General features: G+C 43.6%; 1 pseudogene; it reads left to right on the forward strand.

The window, feature by feature from the left end:
- Window positions 1–20,215, forward strand: part of LOC123494825 (2-oxoglutarate-dependent dioxygenase AOP3-like) — a 34,451-nt pseudogene extending 14,236 nt beyond the window's left edge.
- Window positions 20,216–20,489: the final 274 nt, after the last annotated feature.

Raw genomic sequence — 20,489 nt, forward strand, 5'->3', positions numbered from 1 at the left:
TCCAAAAATAGACCATGTTCAACAATGAGTGTTCGGGTAGGTCAGAACTCAGAAGGGTCCGTTTGGAAGCACCTTGTTTCTCGACATCCGTTAAATGGCCTCAACTTTTTTCATGGCCTTGTATGACCATTCGAAGGCACCATGCCAAGTTGTTTGGTTTTTTGGAAATTTTGCATTTTCTGGAGTTTTCTCGGTTGAAAGAGGTCAATAAATGGCAGGACGAGTCGCAACTTGCATACGGTGTTGAAATTCATTCCAACTAGGTATTCATGCATACCATGGGCATGCCCACCTAATTGCTAAAGTTGTGGTCATTTCAGGGATGTTCAAAAGTAGACTCAACGGAGGGTGTTCGGGCTGTTTGAATACAAATTGTTTTTGGGGTGTTCGGGCTGTTTGAATACAGGTTGTTTTTGACAAATTTTCCATTTCAGGAGTTTTCTCTATTAAAAAGGGTCGATAAAATGGCTGGACGTGTCGCAACATGCAAACGATTTTTAAAGTCATTCAAATTTGTTATGGGTGCCTCATATGTCTGTGCCTAAGGATGGCAATGGATCGGGTTCGGCTCGGGTTGAACAATATCAAATCCATATCCAAATCCATGAAGACAGTATGTGCCCATCCATGAAAAAAAATCCATGGGCGTAAAATTATGCCCATGTCCAAACCCGATGAATATCCATCGGGTTTGGATATCCATCGGCTTCTCTCAACACGTATCTTACATTCTTAAGAAGTTGCTTCCCAGTACAAAGGTATTCTCTTGACATGCAAGTGGTCCAACTCAGCACGCCATGTCATCAAATATCAGCCAATCACAAGTTCGCAACTATCTCACAGCTCAGCCACATCAATAATTCTTTTAGTTTTTATTTCAACTAATGGTGCGGTTTAATTTCCATGTAAGACGCATTTGTTCCTCTTCCTATTCCGTAACTGACGAGATAAATAAGAGGAGAGCCCTCCACTCACCACGACCCATCAAAAAGCTGGATCGCGCCTGCACTGGGCTGTCCGCGCCGCCATGCCGGTCACAACCTATTGCACACAGGGTCACCTATCTCCCCTGGCCGCCCGTGCCGGCTAAGCCGGCCGCACAACCGCCAATAGCGCACATAGGAATCAATGCTCCTCCGCCACTGCCGCCACCTCGCCGCGACCCCAGGCCACCGTACGCCTCATGGTCTGCTGCATGTACAAACTCGTAGTAGGCCAGCTTATTGGCCCATCTGCTAATACATGCCAAAATAAATGCCCACTATGGCACGACGTTGGATTCCTACCTTCTATCTTGCATGTCCCTGTTCGGCTGTTGACTCTGCCTAATCGGCTCCTCTTCCCCACAATCTCCTTTCCTGCAAATTGCCAGAAACGAACGGCCGCACCACACAATAACACAAATGCGGAGGAGGTAACTGAACCGCTCGCTTATCCTTTAAATATCAGCCTGGAGTGCACAAGTGTGTATGAATCTTACTTTCTGAAAGAAGAGAATCGTCTTCCACCACAACTGGACTCAGATCTTTGATTACACTTCCCAACATGTACATGCTGATTGATTGGGTCCCTCTCTAGCCCTCTTTTCTTTGTCTAATCCAATATTTTATCTGATTTCTTATTTTGTAAGATTTGGCCACAGGTTGCTCGATGATTTGTTGCAGATTGCGATGGTTATTTGTGCTTTCTTCCTGCATAGGTTTCTTACCACTTGAGTTAGTAGATAATCATCCCATCTGTAAAATTTATTATCTGAACTTGATGAACGCATGCCATGCATCTTATATTTGTTTCACTACATTACAAATCACATTCATATGATCCCCTTCACTCCATGCAATGCATTGGTTGGAACAAATCATCTACTACAACCCAGGACGAAATCTCATTATCCCTTCTATTCAAGTAAGTCATAATTGCCACTCAATCAAGAAGATAGGCTTGGATGAATTTAGGTAGGCATATATGTGAGGCAACTATTTTGTTTTCACAATTTCATTTTCCTGTCTTCTACACAGGGTGGACATACTGGTATCGCGTACAGATCAGCAGAGAAATGGTGACAGACCCATCCGCTTGCTGCACATTCATTGCTGCGGCATCTCGATCATTCTACAAGACACGCGCCACTAAGCTTCGCCGATTTGGAGCAGCAATTTACTGGAGCGCATGCGAGTTGCCAAGGACATCTTCTGTCCTCTGTTACACGTCCAGGTTTCCACATCACTTTCTTTTAGCATATCTTGATAATGTCACTTAGATCATTATTACTTAGTAGATGCACCCTAATTTTTGTGATCCTTTAGTTTTGGTGGACCTAAACATCGCGAGTTGGAACGATCAGAAAACCATGCCCATTGTTATCACTTTTTCCCTCCTTCAGATATTGAGACCAGTACTAATTTCAGTGCTTCACTTATTCAAAAGCTTGGCTTCAGGAATTTAGAGAGAAGGACATTTAGTGGCTCATTTGCAGGTGCTTTCCGATTCAGTCATTGGTTATGGAGTTCATTTCACATACGTATTGTGTTCTTATCACCAATATTCTATTTACGACATGTTCTAAGGCATCATTTAATCTTTGTGAACATCACGCTAGATTACATAGGTCGTTGACTTTAAATTATATCTTTTTTGTTGTTTCTTTATAAGACAATATAGTTGTAGCAAATGGTCCCGCAGCAACGTGCGGGGCATCTTCTAGTACATAAGACATAGCACAACATTCACATAAGCTCTCAAATTCTCACAAAGTGACATAGCACAAGTGCATGACATCAAATAAGCTCTTAGATTTTCACAAAATGACATAGTACAAGTGCAGATCGCCACATAACCTCTCAAATTCTCACAAAATAACATAACATCAAATAAGCATAACTACCATTCTAAACATTGGATGTCATGTTGAACAAAATTTCTGAAACCCAAGTGACCAACCATAGATAGAGGGTACTCATGAACACAAATCATTAGTGGAAGCTCTTTCCTGGCAACATCTTGATCAAAAATAATATTCTCCAAATTGGCGTTTCCATCATCAACCTTTCTCAACCTTAACTTTTGTTGCTTTGGGCCTATTGGTGCATGCCTAGCACCACAAGAGCTCATGTGACTCTTCAAATCTAAAGTGCCACTGGTTCCATCATGAGAAGCTATTGACCTATACATGTAAAAGAAAATCTCCAGTTCAGTTAAAGAGAGCGATGGAACATAATGTCTGAACTATACAGATTTGGAAAGATTGTGATCTTTAAATTGTAGTGAATGGTAACTACAAACCGAAACTATTTTTTTATATCTCTTCTTTTAGGGAATAATGTAGATCTGCCCAGATTACAAGTCAGATTCTAATGAATCTTAATGATTCGTAGCTCTCTAGATTGAAATACACTAACGTGGTAAAACCTAATTGCTAATTAACATGCACAGCTACAGATCACGCCATGTTCCATATCTGAAAAATGCTCATTTGGTAACCAACGAAAACTACCTAACTCTATAAATCTCTTCTAATTGGTACAGTAAACTACAAGAAATACTTAATTTGTAGACATGCATGAGAATGATTCATCGAAAATTACTACCGCTCCAGTTAGTACTGTAAACTTCAAGAAATACTTAATTTGCAGACATACACGAGCGGGATTCATGGAACAAAAATATTACTATGCTCCAATTATTACTGTATAACCTGAAAAAAAAACTTAATTTGCAGACATACATGAGAGGTATTCAGGGGAATTTTTTGACTACTTCTCCATTTACTACTGTAAATTGAAACAAATAATTTGCAGACATACATGCGGATTCAGGGAACAAGCAGGAACACCACACAGAAAAACTTACCCTGAGACTCTCAGAGGATTCGGGGATTTTGGGAACGAGTAGGAACACCACACATAGAAAAATTACTACTGCTCCAGTTGCTACATGCTCATGTTGGACAGCCACGTACAGGAACACACACATACATGAGAGGATTCAGGAAACAGCAAAACTTACGCTGAATGCCGACTATTCGGTGTGTCCATCACCTTCTCAGCAAGGTCATGATTCACTTCTTGGTATGCGCCCGTCTCCCTACACTCACGTGCTGCCATGCTCCTAGTCCGGCGCGGAGCGGTACTCGTGCGTCGCGCTGCTCTGCATCCCAGTTCAGAGACTTGCGCGGGCTCGCCGCCGTACCCGTGCGAGAATCCGAGACGGGGGGTCGAGGGAATATGGAGTTGGGCTCCACTGGACAAGGGCGTTGGATGCTGAAGTGCTGCGCGCCTACACCATATGTAGAGGTAAAGGCTGGTGGCGCCGACGACTGCATCTAGAGAAGCGGGAGGATAAGTCAAGGCGAGGAAGATGAAGCTTAATGACAAGTCGTTTAACGAGCATATAGTTTTTCTAATTTCACTGATTTTGTTATTTTCAATTTATGTCATTATCAATCGACATGAATATTTTATTATGTCCTGACATTTTTTAATATTGCCAATTTTGGCATTTCAAACTGTGTATGGAAATTTATTTTACAAAGTTGAACACTTTTTTGGAAATTGTTAAAATTTTTGAACAACCCATTAAAATTTTGAACACAAATTGCAAACCACGTACTTCTTTAGAAGTTCATCAACTTTTTTTAAACACAAACTTTATTAAATTTGTGAACAAAAATTCAAAAACAAGAACATGTATTGAAATTTATTAACATTTTTAAAATTGTGTACAGTATTTGAAAACAAGATTTTTTTTTGGTATTTCAAATATTTTTTGAACAGGTGAAAAAATAATAATAAAGCTCAAAAAGAAAAAATGAATAAACAAAAAAGAAGAAAAAAAAGAGAAAAAGCTTAAGCCTCGTCCACTGTTCTCCTGATCGAAGCACGCTCTTTTTTTCACCCATGGTGTCAAGGCCTTTAACCAAACTACCACTTAGTTCTTAATATTGAGCGTTCCATCCTTTTCACCAACAGTTGTTAGCTCAATTGGGAGCTGCGTTGCCCCAGCACCTGGAGGGCGGTATATCGGGCTAGCAACCCAATATACATACTGCCTATCAGTATAGAATGAAAAGATCTTCTCCGTTGTATTATGAAGGGGTATACAAAGATCTTCTCCGTTGATGTGTTTAGAAGGGTTGTACCAAAGTAGAAGTGCGCCAGCACTATGCTCTCCGCATCCCGGGCCAGTGTGATGGACGGGTCCGATCTGTTTGTTAATTGCATCTGTATTTTGAGTGAACATAGGAATTTATGGGAAACGATGTCTTGGAATGCATGTGTAACAAGGCTTAAAAATGCACTCAAATATGACTATATTGTTTCTGAAATGCAGTTTGTTTGCACTGAAATACACTGCACTAGAATATTTCATCCATATATGTGCGGCAAGACGATCATGTCGGCGGCCAAGAGCGTGTTGGAGCTGTTGAAAAGTTAGTCAATTTCAGTAAATAATTTAAGAGTAAAATAATTATTGGCATGCATAGCTCTATCGTATTACATGAGCATGACAACATAAACAACAACATCACAACAACCATAACTAGAGCTTGGATAAGATCACGATGCACATACTGATCGTTTGCAGACAAAGTAGCGGTGACTGCTGCAGAGGCGATGTCGTTGATGACAACCTTGGTGGAGACCGGTCAAGCAGACGACGGCAGAGATGATAGTATGCAATGCTGTCCGACTTGAAAGGAAGTCGACTCGTGTGTGACGAACGTGGGCCGTCGTGTGTAGCACTTCCCGAAATCTTTAGTCGAGAGCAGCGAAGGGATGAGTGTTGCGGAGACCTGATCTCCAGCTCGCCGTTGTGTATTTGGTGATGGTCGGTAAGTCATATATATAGGATAACCCACACGGTGTCATGTCACGATCAAGATCTAAACTGACTAGGTTTCCAAAACTTAATAATGGTCAAGAAACCCATGCCTAGCCCGGCGAGGCAAAGTGAGCAGATGCGTGTGGTGTTCTTTTTCTCTCCTCATGCATATCACTTAGTGGAGTGGGGAGGATCCATTATCTAAGTTGATTTCACATCACCTGCACTCTCGAGGCGGGACTAAAAATTGCACCTCCAATTGCCATTTATTCCTGGGCTTTATAAATTTATTTGAGTTTTTTTTGAAAATGCACATGGATCAAGCCCGTTAATTTAAGTTTCTAATAACATGAGCTGCAGTGAACAAACAGTGGAGAGGATAATCGTCAAGGCGATGGTGTCCGGGATCGCTCGCCCACGTGGTGCGGCCCGGCTGTGCCGCTACGGGCGTGCCGCAGGACGCGGATACCGGCGTGTCCTTGCTGGCACAGCAAAGAGACAATGTTGATGACCAACATCGTGCAACACAAGGTGTAGGGACTGGAGGTGCGGGCAGGGGACGGGAGGTGGCTCGCCGTGCTGCCAGATCCGACGACCTTCACCTTCGTGGGCAGCAAGATGTTGACGGTAAGACAAAAGCTGATCGCCATCTCGCTCACGATTGCAGCCCTCATGTCCAGATGTGCGTAAATCGGGCCTGAGAGTGACACTTTTGCCGCTCAGGTACTGGAGCGCGAAGGTCTCTTCCGCCTGAGCCAATGGCCATGTTGGTAGCTAAGTCAGGCCAGAGAGATATATCATGTTAACCAACAGGACTGCTTTGTCGTAAGACAATTCCTGGTGTCTTTCAAGCCTACACAGTTCGTGTAAATATATGACGACTGGCGCTTTCCACTCTTGGATGGTTGGAAGCATCTGGATATGTTCATATTGACAGAAATTGGACTTGGAACCAAGTCTCTCGAGAGCTCGATATTTATCGATTGAGTATATGTGACGTGAAGGTGCCTCGCTGGCCCACCGCATTACATGGTTTGTGTGCACTTCTGGTACTATGTTAGCACATGGGGTGCTCTTCTCTTACCAACTTTGATTTTCCTTTCATCTGTATGCCTGATAAAACCATATATTGACTATGCCATATGCTCACATCGGTTGCATTCCTTCCAACCATTTCCAACCAGATCCTGGCACAATTGAAAAGCGAGACCAAACATCTAGAATTTTATTCTAGACATCGAATATGTTGTAAAATTATTACTAGGTATTCCACTAAGACACAGCTAAATTACATAGCATGACATCCGTAGACGAGACCAATACTCAAAGGCGTGAGAGCATGAGCAGGTTTATTTCAATCACAAGGACAAAGCACAGTTTGAGCTTCAATAAGACTAGTTCAAAGGAAAAACTTTAGCACCTTAAACTTTAATCCCAAGGGCCCATAATCCATGCTGTGAGACAGCATTGCTTGCTTCAGCGTCATGCAATTTCTGGCAAAAATAACTTGCCCAATGCTCAGCTAATCATCACGCAAGATGTCGTGATGAAGCGATTACTCTGTAGTATCAGTTTGGGCATAGAGGACTCAAAAACATAATTGGTGGGGATACGGTGTTTTGTGGGAAATTTTATGGTACATCATACCACGGCTTTGGGTGGGCAGTATTAATTTAATCCAACGGTTGATGTATAGGGCAGTTTAGTCAATCTATCTATCTATCTATTATATACATAAAACAGAAGTAAAACGAGGCATCACGTTCATCCACATATGCTAATATTATTTTCACGTCCGTGGTAAGGAAGCCGGATTGTGTTGAATCTTTTTTGGGTGCAGTGAGGAAAAAAATACTAGAGATTTGAGTTGGAAGAAAATTTGTGTTTTAAATTCTTTACAATTTGAAGATTTAAAATTTAAATAATAAACTTTATAAAACAAACATTCCCTACGATAGTGAAGTATATTGTCTACGCCACACAATAAGAGCAGACAAAAAAATTGTATGACATCAAGATAACTATCTAAAAAACATTCCATAGGAAGGCTCATCAATATCTACTCTTCACCATAATCGACTGGAAAATCATACACACTTGAATAAATTTTGAAAGGGGGATGGGAGTCATGGGCTGAATACCAGAGCACAATTGCATGAGTGGCTAAGCTATAGGGAATAGATGTCTATTTTTTAGTTGAACTATATCGGTGTTGACTGATAAAATTTAAAAAACTGCGCCACCAACTATAACTCGACATCTCTCACTATCATGGCTCGGAGTGTTATAGAAGTGGCTGCTCAGAGAGAAAATTAAATCCTATATACCAAGAATACATTACAAATGCCTAAATTTTTTCTCACCATAACTTAATCATATTCACATGAATTACTTATGAAAGCAATATGAATCATAACTGAATATAGCGATGCACAATACTATATTGCTTTTTGTGCTATAGGTTCTAAACAACTATTTTGTCCATTTACATTATAATGTTGTTGAATAATTAAATTTAAAAAACTACTACAGTAAAAATATATCTTTTTCTCAATATGTATTATTACGTCGATTGAAGCGACAAAAACTGGTTGACTAGGACGTGTCAAAGTTAATCATTCCAGAGTTAATTTGGAGCAGCAAATGTTGAATGGACCAAAAAATGAGGATCTAAGTTTGCTTCACAGGATCCCGTCAAACAAAAAGTTCGATTGTACAGGATAACATTTGTTTCTACAACTTTTCAAAGAAACAAAACAAACCATGAACTCTAATCTATTGGGAAAACCTTCAGAAAATCTAAGTATCTCCTTTCGTTCTCTATCTATAATCTCTTCAACTAAACAACCCTAATTAGAAAATTTCTTCATTTTTGTTTGTGGCGCGTCATCTTAGAAATTCATCTTTCATCAGAATGCATCTAATTATAAATTTGTGTGTTTTACCAATATCCATATAAATTTGGATCGATGATTTCCCGGTAGTTCCATGTCAAGGGTAATAAGTTGATTCCGATCGGCAGGATAATATTGCTATGACAAAAATAATGAACAAACTATGTCGAGAGTGAGTGATAGAGAATGTTTTACAGATCTTTAATTAGTATACGCCAATGATTACTTCTATATCTGACCAAACTATACTGGAAATTAAAAAGGGAGCATATGAAAATATCTTAAGGCAACACATTGCACAAATGATTGTTAAACTGCATGAAAGTAAAAGCAGTTCGAAACATTATAATTTACCATACAATGAGCTAAGATATAGGATGCAATATTTTAAATAGGCATATGATGATCCTTAGGAAGCAACTCATACAACTAAGAAAGATTGGCACTATGGTTGTGTGCATCGCTTGATGCAGAGGCCCGGGGTTCAAACTCCTTTTCGGAAAAAAAGATTGCCACTAAGTCTAATATTTAATACAAGATACAAATAGTGTCTCAATCATTCTTATATATTGAGGGTGAATCAACGGTAATGTAGTGATGGATTAAATAAAAAATAACCTATATGGAACATGTATCTAACTAACATATAACTTTAGTATTCGCATGGTGTATTTAGGATACAATGTTTCTCTGACATTTTAAATGTTTGCCAAATGGACTACTAACACAATAGCATACAAATGCGCGGGTCACCCTGCTAGTTCTTATTAATATGGAATTTCTTATCAATCGTTATCTTCCTCCCCACACGGGCACCAATTATGTCCATCTCCCTCTCACTGCATCATGGGCTACTCGGCTGCTTCATAATCCCTGGCCGGTCGCTAGCTCGTCCCCGCCGCTCGTCCCCAATACATACGCAGACGCAGTGGCACCATGCCCCTCGCCGCCAGCTGTGCTCCTCCTCACCATGACCATGAAGCAGTCTAGGTATTTAGCGCCTACTTGCAGCTAGCGTAGCCACCCACATGAGCTAGCTCATGCTTCCATGGCCGGCTCTGCTTCAATTTTTGAGACACGGAGGCCGACCCAATCATGCCATCGTTTCTTCTATGCCGGAGCAGGCGACACAAGTTTCAGCAGCAGCTAGCTGGGTGGATTGGCGACACGTGTACTAGCGTGCCATATTTGTGCAGGCTCGACGTCGTCGGCATTTGGTTGTCCCGTCCTGAGGCACCGCGGGCCAGCACCGGAGGCTGACGGGCATCAGAGGCTGGTTTGTCTTTTTGATGGCTGCCCTCTTGCCGACCAGCTCCGCCCCTCTGGAACTCGAATCTCTACTCGCCGCCGGAACGGCGGTACCAATCCTGTCCATCTTTCCTGCATCATCGCGACTCTTCAGATTGTGCCCTTTTTGCAGAGAATAGAACACATCTAAGCCAGTAGTATCGATTAATATTAACCTTTAGATTGAATGGTCAATATTTATCTGATGTACCGTAAACTCTTATGTGTTGCTGTTGATTTCTTTTTCATGTTTTGGTTCTCACACTTGTTCCTTCTCATCTGTAGGTGCCTCCTGGAGAGTGGAAGGAACCGAGCGATATCCTTGGTTTGCGCCAAGGTGCCAGTCACCATCAGGGACCTCGGGTGCACTTGCAAGACCTTCCCCAACTACTTCGACGTGCTAAGCACCTTCGTCAAGAACTACATCGGAGAATCTATGGCGAATTGCACTTGTACTTTGTAGCATATCCATAGTTTGAGGAAATTTTGTCTTCGCCTTCTCGCATGGTGTATGAGTCTGTAATACTAGTTTTATAGCATGTGCGCCTTACGGTAAAATGAATGTATTGCACACTGTATTCATTTTTTTGAATAAGAAATAAATTACTGTTTAGTGATCTAGATGTCACGCTAGAAGGAGGAAGCATTCCCTTGCACGAAGAACAATATGTACAACTCTCACCTGAATGCTCTCAGTCCCCATATTGTGGAGTGTTCTCACTTCCCATATCTAAAACCGGCGTTGTCGCTGATCCATCCACATAACGTATCAGGACCTATAACCGATACAATAAACCTAAAGCGTACACCACATGCAGACGTTTTAGACGCCACCATCATCATTGAACCGCAGGCACATCTTCAGAAAGGAGATCCACGTCATCCTTGTTAGTCCAGCCATCCGTCGACGCCACCATGGTACCCAATGGCACCACCTCCCGGCGTGTGAACTTCTGAGCACGTCCCGGTCACCGCCGATACACTGCAGCACCATGCCGCCAAGTACCACCAGCGGACACAGCTTGAAGTCTCTGGAAGATCTGTCGTGCGTAGCACTTTCCGAACAGGCATGACACAGCGTAGCACCTGTCGGTCAGGCATGACTTGACATCTCCATCGAAGCTCCGCGTAAGACGGAGCCGCTCCACCTCCTGCCTTTGTTTTCCAGTGCTGCTCCACAAATGATGCTCTCAAAAGATTTATAACACTACAGTGCCGCCATTGTCCGATCAGGAAGACCATATCCTAGGGTTTCCCCCAGAGCAACACGAGTGGGTCAACAATAGTTACACGACAATGCCTTCATCAAGGTAACAGAACAGAAAGCCACCATCGCCCGCCATCGGCTCGGTTTTCACCGGCAACTATGTCTCCCCGACTCGCTGCTGGGACTAGATAACGGATCTCGAGATCTGACAACCCAGCCTCAGGCCGACCACCTCCGACAGAGAAGATGACCACCACCGCCAAGCCCAGGGTCACCGCCCCGGGCTTCCGCATGATGCAGATCAAGACCAGGAGCGCCACCATGATCCGTAGCCGAACAGGAGGTTGAGCGGCTGCAGCCGTTGTTGTCTGCCATCACCATCGAGGAGATCAAGATCGGAACTTCCGAAACGATCTTGAGCAGCTGACACGCGAGAAGAAGGCCGCCGCCGCCAAGTCGCTTGGGCTTTGCCGTGACATAATCGCCGGCGGCGGCGGCGGAGAGGAGTGTGGTGGCGGGGTGACCGGAGGAGGGCGGTGGGGACGCCCTGGTGCGGCACGGCGGCGCCGCAAAGGAGCGGGTGTAGGGTCCCTCGGAGGAGGGAGTAGCGGCGCGTCGCGGGATGACGGCCTGTCGGTCGCCGCGAGAGAAAAACAAGTGATGAACAGTCCCTGTCATAGACAAAATAAGTACTCTAGCAAGCGGAGGTGCAAATTCATGTCCAGGGACTGAGATTCAGTAACTTTGAAGAGTTAAATCTGAACGTGACTCGGCGATAGCTGTTCACTGTCAGGTCACAAATATATGGTCCAGATCAAAATGAACAGTGCCCATGCTACAAGACACATGTACAGTACACAAGCTACCTGATTCTCTAATGTACAACACATACAGTGCTGCCTGCTATAGGATTCAATGAAGACACTTGCCAGGTCGAAGTGACCGAATCTCGATCTCAAATCAGGATGTGCATATCTTGGGTGAGAGAGTGTCACTTCCCCATCCTGCGGGGATTGTAGTTGTCTCCCGCGGCTGCTGACCCGCAAAGGTCTCTTCCTGTTCAGACTGATCGCCATCTCCTCTACCAGCTGAAATTAGTGAACTAAATTGCTTAACAGACTTTGCCTCATCATCATGAAATCGTTCCTGGTGCCTTTCAAACCTACACAATTCAGAACATATGCTTTCCCCCCCCTCTCTCTCTCTCTCTCTCTCTCTCTCTCTCTCTCTCTCTCTCTCTCTCTCTCTCTCTCTCTCTCTCTCTCTCTCTGGTGACATGTCGGTGCCACCACTTGCCCACTCTATTGCATGTCTTTTGTATTAATCCGGCACTACTTAGCACATGGGTTCGCTTGTCTAATCAGTTTTGATTTTCTATGTTCACCTTTGTGGGTAGTAAAAGCATATATTTGCCACAACATAGGTCCCATCGGGTGCGCCTCCATAGCTAAATCACCGGTCATATCATGGCTTCTGTGGACGACATCAACACACAAAGAGGCTAGAGCATGAACAGGTTTAATACTCCCTCAGTCCCAAAATAAGTGGCTCGAGTTTGTACTAACTTTGTACTAAAGTTAGTACAAAGTTGAGTCACTTATTTTGGGACGGAGGGAGTACAATCGTTAGGACAAAACTCAACCTAGTGCACCCGCAAAAAAAAAAAAACTCAACCTAGTGGTTCTGTTGATTTGAATTGATTGATCCACTGTACCATTGCATGAATCATCATATGATGTTTGAATCCCCCGGAGGAAGTGGGGAAAAAAGTCCAATTATATAATTTTGATAGGAGTAGTGACAATACTGAGGGAAAGTGTATCTCTTCACTCATGAAGTTAATACAAGTGAGGATTGATTTCTATCATTCATAAAATTGCAAAGAGGAAGACTGACCTTCTTGCTCTCGGCATGCACATCTGCGCATGAGATTCTTCTCTATCTTCTTGGGCTGAGATGCCAACAACTCTATGTAGGCTATGGAAAAGCAAAGTATAATAGATCGTATAAATAAAAAGGAATGGAGTTTTACAAGCACTTTGCACACATTTCAAGCCCTACGTAAAGGTGTGTCGTCTTCTCTTTACAATGGGGATTATCCTCCAATCCGTTTTGTGTTTTTATACCAGGAGAGGTGTTTAGTCAACGGATGTTCAATTTGAACATCAATTAAACTAGTCAAGAAGAAAATTTCAGTTGCTTGAACTTTCATTCCAATAGCGCAGAATTCATGTTTGGAGAAATCATTGCTTTTGCTTCGGTGTCATGCAAGCCTGGTAAGGATACAAATAGTGCAAAGGACGTTACACAATAAGAATATGGTCTAACTGAAACTCAGCTAGATGAGAAAACTATGCCCCCCCCCCCCCCCCCGGCGGTCTCCTTCCTAGAGTCCGGCCTCCTCCCTCCCCTCTTCTCGTTGCCAATGGTGAATTCGCCGGGCAAAGTCCTGGCAGTGCGGCGGCGGCAGGATCTTTTCAGCTTCGATCTGGAGTTGGGGAGGCGGTACTCACTCTTCTCCGGCGGGGGTGCCGCGGGTCAGCGGCGGCCCATCACGATGGTTGCAAGGCTGCTGGCGGGTGGGCTTAATCTGGTACCAATGGCTGCATGGGCTGCGCCTTGTCGGCACATTTAGCAACTCTCCGACGGCGGCACACTAGCATGTTTGGTTGTGCGGCGTGCTTGTTGTGCATCGGCACCGGGGCAGCAGCCCCGGACTTGGTGGTTGCGAGCTCCTCTTTCCGGTCGTTGTCGGCCAGTTGGTGCTCGATGGTGGTGGATCTTGGGATCGGACGCCAAGCATTGGTGGCGGGATGATGGGTGCGTGGAGCTGATCCGCACGACTTGAGGGCGATCCAGCTGACTGCGAGTTGGGGAGAAGTGGCTGCCGGCGAAAACCGAGCTCCTACTTCGGTCGTAGTGGAGGATGATGGTATCTATGCGTCGTTACCTTGTTGAAGGCATCATCACTGCAATCATCATCTCCTTGCTTGGGATGTTACAAGGGGAAACCCTTGACCTAGGGCTCCTAGATCGGATGATGGCGACGTGTTCCGCGTCGTTCTCCCTCTTGAAGGTATCGTTTGGAAGCAGTTGCTTGCTGGAGTCGTGAGGAGGCGCAGCAGCGTGGGATCTACTGCATTGACGACGGTGGTTCTCGGCGGCACGGTGCAACAGAGTCACGGTGCGGATGTGTCTTGATGTACGAGCGCCAGGGTTTTGGTTACCGCTCGAAATTTCGAGATTTACCATGGTTACCGCATATTTCGGTCCCCATGGGTAAATGGGCATTTCGAGCAAAAAGAATCGAATTTTCAATTTTTTTGAATTCAAACGCTCAATGTATAGTAAAGTATGGCAGCTTGACAGCACATGTGTAGACAACGTTCCACTAAGCTAGTTGCTCTTTTCTGATAAATATATGTTCAAGTGCTATCTATATCCATTTTGAAAGAATTTGAATTCAAAATTCAATTATAAATTTCGTTTGAAATTCGTTCGAAATTTGCTGGTAACCGTGGTAACCACGTTTACCGGTCCCCCTCGGTAAAAATGCACCATTCGGTAACCAAAACCTTAACGAGTGCAGGGCGGTGTCGTCGAGGTGGCGTCGAGGTGGCATCGACGACAGTAGGGCCTTGCGAGGTCAATGCGTTGATCTCTCCTGAAGTTGGTGCATCGGAAGATGGCGGCGGTTGATTCTGGAGCATGCGCATGCGGTGCGTCGTGATGGTTTGCTAGACTGGATGGCGCTCTCGGCTCGGCGACGGGTGGCTTGGTAAGGCCACTGGATTAGATGGTGTGCGTTGGTGCGTGGTCAGCGCACATCTCAAGCTAGTTGTTGTAGAGACATAGACTGCCAGAAAGGTGGCTTTGGGGTGATCCATGTATTTATTTTGTCAGACTCTGTTGATTATTATAAGAAGCATGGTTGTAAGCCCTGCTTGCTGTAGAGGCCGAGTGTTATCCTCCTTTCCTGTGCCTTATGACTGTGAATGCTTCCTCCTTCGAGGATGTCGTGATGAAGGGATTACTCCGTAGTACGTATCCAGTTGGGGATAGAGGACTGGAAAGTATTATGTGTCGGGATAGGCTATTTTGTGTAGTAATAACCTTCTTACATGTTTGTTGGTTTCTTTTGCAAATTTTGGTCTTGAGACTTGTTCATTCTGTTTTGTAGTTACCTCTCGGAGAGTGAAGGAAAACGTGTGAATGGGTGCGATCTGGACTGAGCTAACGAAGGTAGTAACATGCACCTTCTGTTCTTATCAATAAGTTTCCTGTTGCACCCCTCGGCATTTCATTTGACCTGTCGTTCCTATGCCCTATGACTGGGAGCACCAATCGAGGAAGACCAGGCCTAGTGCATCATCACGCCATCGAAGAAGCTGAACGGGACGGCGATCGACACCTATGACAACCACCGGATGGCCATGGCCTTCTCCCTGGTGGCCTGCACCGAGGTGCTTGTCACCATCAGGGACCTCCCACAAGACCTTCCCCAACTACATAGACGTGCTAAGCACCTTTGTGAAGAACTAGCCTCGGAAAATCTACAACGAATTGTGCTTGCACTTTGTAGCCTGTCCATGGTCTAAGGGAATATTTACTCTTTTTCGTCTTCTCATGAGATGATGTATGAGTTTATAATATTAGTTTTGTAGTGCATGGGCCTTTTGGTAAAATCAAATCTATTGCACAGAGTATTTGTTTTACGAATATGAAACAATTTACCCTTCAATGATTTAGATGTCATGCTGCTGCTTGAGGAGGATCTTAAGCATGCAAGCTATAGGAAAGGAGGAAGCGTTCCCTCAGCACAAAGAGCATAGCTCTCAACGTAATGCTTGAAATATAATACTCAAACAAGCCCCTCTTCGGTACAACCCTCTCCACTAAACATATAAAGAGTAATATTTTGACAAATTGTACCCACTTCCGGGTCGTTGCTGGAAAGTATACGCCAGTCACAGGAGTTTGTGCTACTGGGCCGGCCCAGCAAGGCGCAAGCAGCTTAGTTGTTTTATAACATGAGAGCACATTGTTTTTCGACATGCCCCAATTTTTTCCATGGCCTCATATGACCGATTCAAGGAACCATGCCAAATTGTTCGAGTTTTCGACAATTTTGCATTTTCTGGAGTTTTCCTTGTGAGCAAAGGTTGATAAATGTCCGAACGTGTGGCAACGTGCAAACGGTGTCAGAATTCATCCAAACCTGACATAGATGCCTACCGAGGGCATGCCCACTTGCTTGAAAAAAATGAAGTCATTTCAAGGACGTTCGAAAAAGGAACGTATTGAACGCATGATGTTCGTGTAGGCCAAAATGCTCCGTCTGGGAGCACGTTGTTTCTCAACATCCTTGAAATGACCTTTTTTTTTACATGGCCTTGTATGACCAATTCAAGGCACCTTGCTAAGTTTTATTGTCTTTTTACAAGTTTTGTATTTTCTGGTTAACATGTAGCAACATGCATATGATGTCAAAAGTCATTCAAGCCAGGCATGAATGCCTAACATGTGCATTCCCACCTGCTTGCAGAAGTTGTGGCCAGTCATGACATTTCTAAACAAAATATCATGTTCAACGGAGAGTGCTCGGGTAGGCTAGAAGGGTCCATTTGGGAGCACCTCGTTTCTTGACATCCCTTAAATGTCCCCAATTTTTTCACCTTGTAAGACCAATGTAATGCACCATACCAAGTTTTTTGGGACTTGAAAAAAATTCCACAAAATTTAACAAATTCTCAATAATTGATGAAAAGTTTGGACACAAATTGCAAAATAGGCATTTATGTTGAGAATTTATTAAAAAAATCTGAAGCGCAAATATTTCTTAAATTTGTGAAAAAAAGTTGAAAAGGTGAATATTTCTGAAATACCAGAACTTTTTGAAAATTGTAAACAATATGAAAACAAGAACATTTTTTCGTATTGAAGCCCATGACCCTTCTAACAAGTCACAACCACCTCCAAATGGCATATTGTCATCCTATTTCATATGTTCATAGCCTCAGGCCGGGATGTGTGTGCCTTGCCTAAGAGAGAGATAGAGTAAATTAGAGACGAGGCTAGACTTGTCTCGCGCAGCTACTAGACAGTAAATATTCTTTCCACCGAGGCTAATTGCCGTGTGTTCCATTGCCTGAGGTCGGACAAATAAAACTAATTAAGACAACCTTCCCTTTTGCCGTAAAACAATTCTCGTTGTCTTTCAAGCCTACACAATTTATATAAATATTACGGGCGCTTTCCAATCTCTGGATATATGGACGGTCTATGTTTATCATTGCTAGAGAAACTGGACTTGGAGCCGAGACTCTGGAAAGGCCGCTATTTATCGATGGGGTATATGTGACATGAAGGTGCATGCTGGCCACCACCATACATTGCTTGTGTGCGCTTCTAGTACCATGTTAGCACATGGGATGCTCTTCTCTTACCAGTTTTAATTTTTTATATTCACCTTTATGTGTGATAAAACCATATCTTTATTGCACCATATGCTCAAGTTGGTTGCATGCCTTCCAACTATAAGCTGGCACAATTGGGAAGCCAGGCCAAACATCTAGAATCTTATTCTAGACATAGAACACATTGAAATAAAATAACGTGATCTTCCACCGAGACACGACTAAACCGCCACTCATCAAACAGGCGAAAAAACATGGTACGTCAGTCAACCACATAGACCGAATTTATTAAACAATACCAACACACAAAGACGCGAGAACATGAAAATGTTTATTACAATCACGAGGACAAAACAAGAAATAGGCTACAATGAATTAGTCAAGTGGAAAAACTTTAAATGCCTGAACTTTAATCCCATGGGCGTATGGTCCATACTGGGAAAAACCATTGCATGCTTCAACATCATGCAGTCCATGGAAAAAAGTAACTCAACCAATGCATGTATGATCATCACACAGGATGGCATGATATAGGTCCTCATCTTCAGCTTGCAGTGCGGACATCGCGACCCGATACTATCATATCGCAACAGAAATAACCACACCGTATGTGTCATGGCCAACAGTTCCCCAAACCACCAACCCTCAACTCTCATTAAAAGCGCCGTTCAAGTTGAACATATTATAACCTGTAGAGGTGGCTTCCCGACGTAAGTAGCAGGTTGCTTCACCTATTGTTAACATGTTAACTCTATGGTTGATGTCTTTTTATTCCAAAAGATGCCCATGTGAAAGGAAATAATATAATCCGGGCCATGTTGTTGTACACGGACGGGAGAGGAAGCTTCTGCTTGGCGGTAAAATATTTTTTGGTGCCTTTCAATCCTATGCAACTTGTGATCATACAAAATATGCTTTCTACTACAGATGTGTGGATTGTCTCTGTTCATACATCGTTGCTTGAGGAAATGAAACTGGAACTAAGAGGCGCGTAAGAGATTGGTATTTATCGGTTGGGAACTGGTGACATCAAGGTGGCCCGGTGTCCCACCACATTGCATGCCCTGCGTGGACCTATATTTCAGCATATGCAATATTCTTCTTTAGTGAGCTCAGATTTGGTACCACCACCATTATGCGGGGTAAAACCACTTATTTACTGCATCATAGGCTCTCATCAGCCACGGACTCCCTACTATAACCATGCACATTTTGCCTTTAATGGATTAAGCCTACAACCAGTCTACTATGCATGGAAGGTTTCGGTGTTATGTTGCACACCACCCCATCGTTCCAAGCTATTGTTTCAATTTGGATGCATATCTTATTGAAAGGCAAAGCGCCCCTGTAGTCAAAACACACACACACACACACAGATAGATAGATAGATAGAGATAGAGATAGATAGATAGATAGATAGATAGAGAGAGAGAGAGAGAGAGAGAGAGAGAGAGAGAGAGCTAAGTATTTTTTGCAATGCATTGGCATAAACAGGTTGATCCGCAGGGAAAGCAAAACAAGAGGTAAAACATCCTCGAACCCCGAGAATTAATGCAAAGTCAAGCCCGTGTGCTCGCTAGGCAGTAGTTCAAATCATTTGAATATTTTAGAAGTTAATTTGGTTTGAAGGTTAAGCAACTCAGTGCTACAACGCATCTTGTTCTTGCAGTGTTATTGATTATTGCAAGGTAGGGCACCATTGCCACCCACCGAAGCAACCAGGAACCCAATCAATGGTGTAAAACAGAGCACCTTGCACAAAGAATTGCTTGACAACTCCCATCAAAATGTTTGCCGACACTGCTTGGAAATATGATTTTCAACTAAAATTAAATAAGATTTTGCCGCTTGTATGTCCGGATCTACCTTTGGCAGCAGCGAAAATAGCTGTAACGGAAAAAAATTGACGAAAAAGCAAGAATGGCTTTCACTCATCAACTCTTGAGTTCTCTTTAGTTTACCCATTGCAGTTAGCAGCACCAAGGGAGCCCAGCTGAACCACTCACTGGTTGAACAACAAGCCCTTTCTTTTGTGGTTATGACGGTTTTCATCGAATTCTGACGCCATGACAGGTGGTGACCAATGGGAGGGTCACGCCGTGCATCCACCATGTCAGGACGCCAAGGAACCGCGATTGCCTGTCGGTGCTGTTCAGGTGGTGGGGGAAGGACGGTGTCCTGCTGGGCGCCATGGAAGAGCTGGTGGACGAAGACCACCCTGTGGCCTACCGTGCATGTACGAGCAACAAATGCAGAAGATTCTGGCACTCCGACGGGTGCAGACTCGGTGATCCACTGAAGGCTTTCTGCGGGCGCGGGGTGGACAAGGATGATGCGTTTCCCATGCTAGAATGATCACAGTTCGGTATCAGAGGAGGAAGCCCAAGTCGGCTACATATCTCAGTTGGAACAGGCTAGCGAAGATTCTCTTATTTCTATGTTAAGAGTTGGTTGGAATCTGCAGCAGCAGTTACCTTCTGCAATAAATCAGAGCAAAAAAAAACAGAGCAAAATGATTTTCATGCCCAAGAAGCTCAACCAAAACAGATACTCTAGCAAGCGCAGCTTCAACCAAAATTATTTTGATTTTGATGTCGCCATGTCGGGATGTGACTATGGGCTAGTTTGGTTTGTGCCCTGAACAACACGCCTGGGAGATTTTTTATGCCTGGAATGTGCCTAAGAATTTATGAAAAGTTTCCTGGTTAGGCTAGTATAGGATCGATGTGTTTGGTTCACGACCTAGCCTGGGGAGTGCTAATTAGCTGTTGTTCACTTGTTCTCCTAATGTCTAGCTGTTTCAGTTCTTTCCAGACGCCTGGTGTTTTAAGCCTTGCGCCTTGTACAATGCAAGGTGCTTAGAGA

Source organism: Aegilops tauschii, chromosome 7, assembly GCF_002575655.3.
Source record: "Aegilops tauschii subsp. strangulata cultivar AL8/78 chromosome 7, Aet v6.0, whole genome shotgun sequence".
NCBI lineage: Eukaryota > Viridiplantae > Streptophyta > Magnoliopsida > Poales > Poaceae > Aegilops > Aegilops tauschii.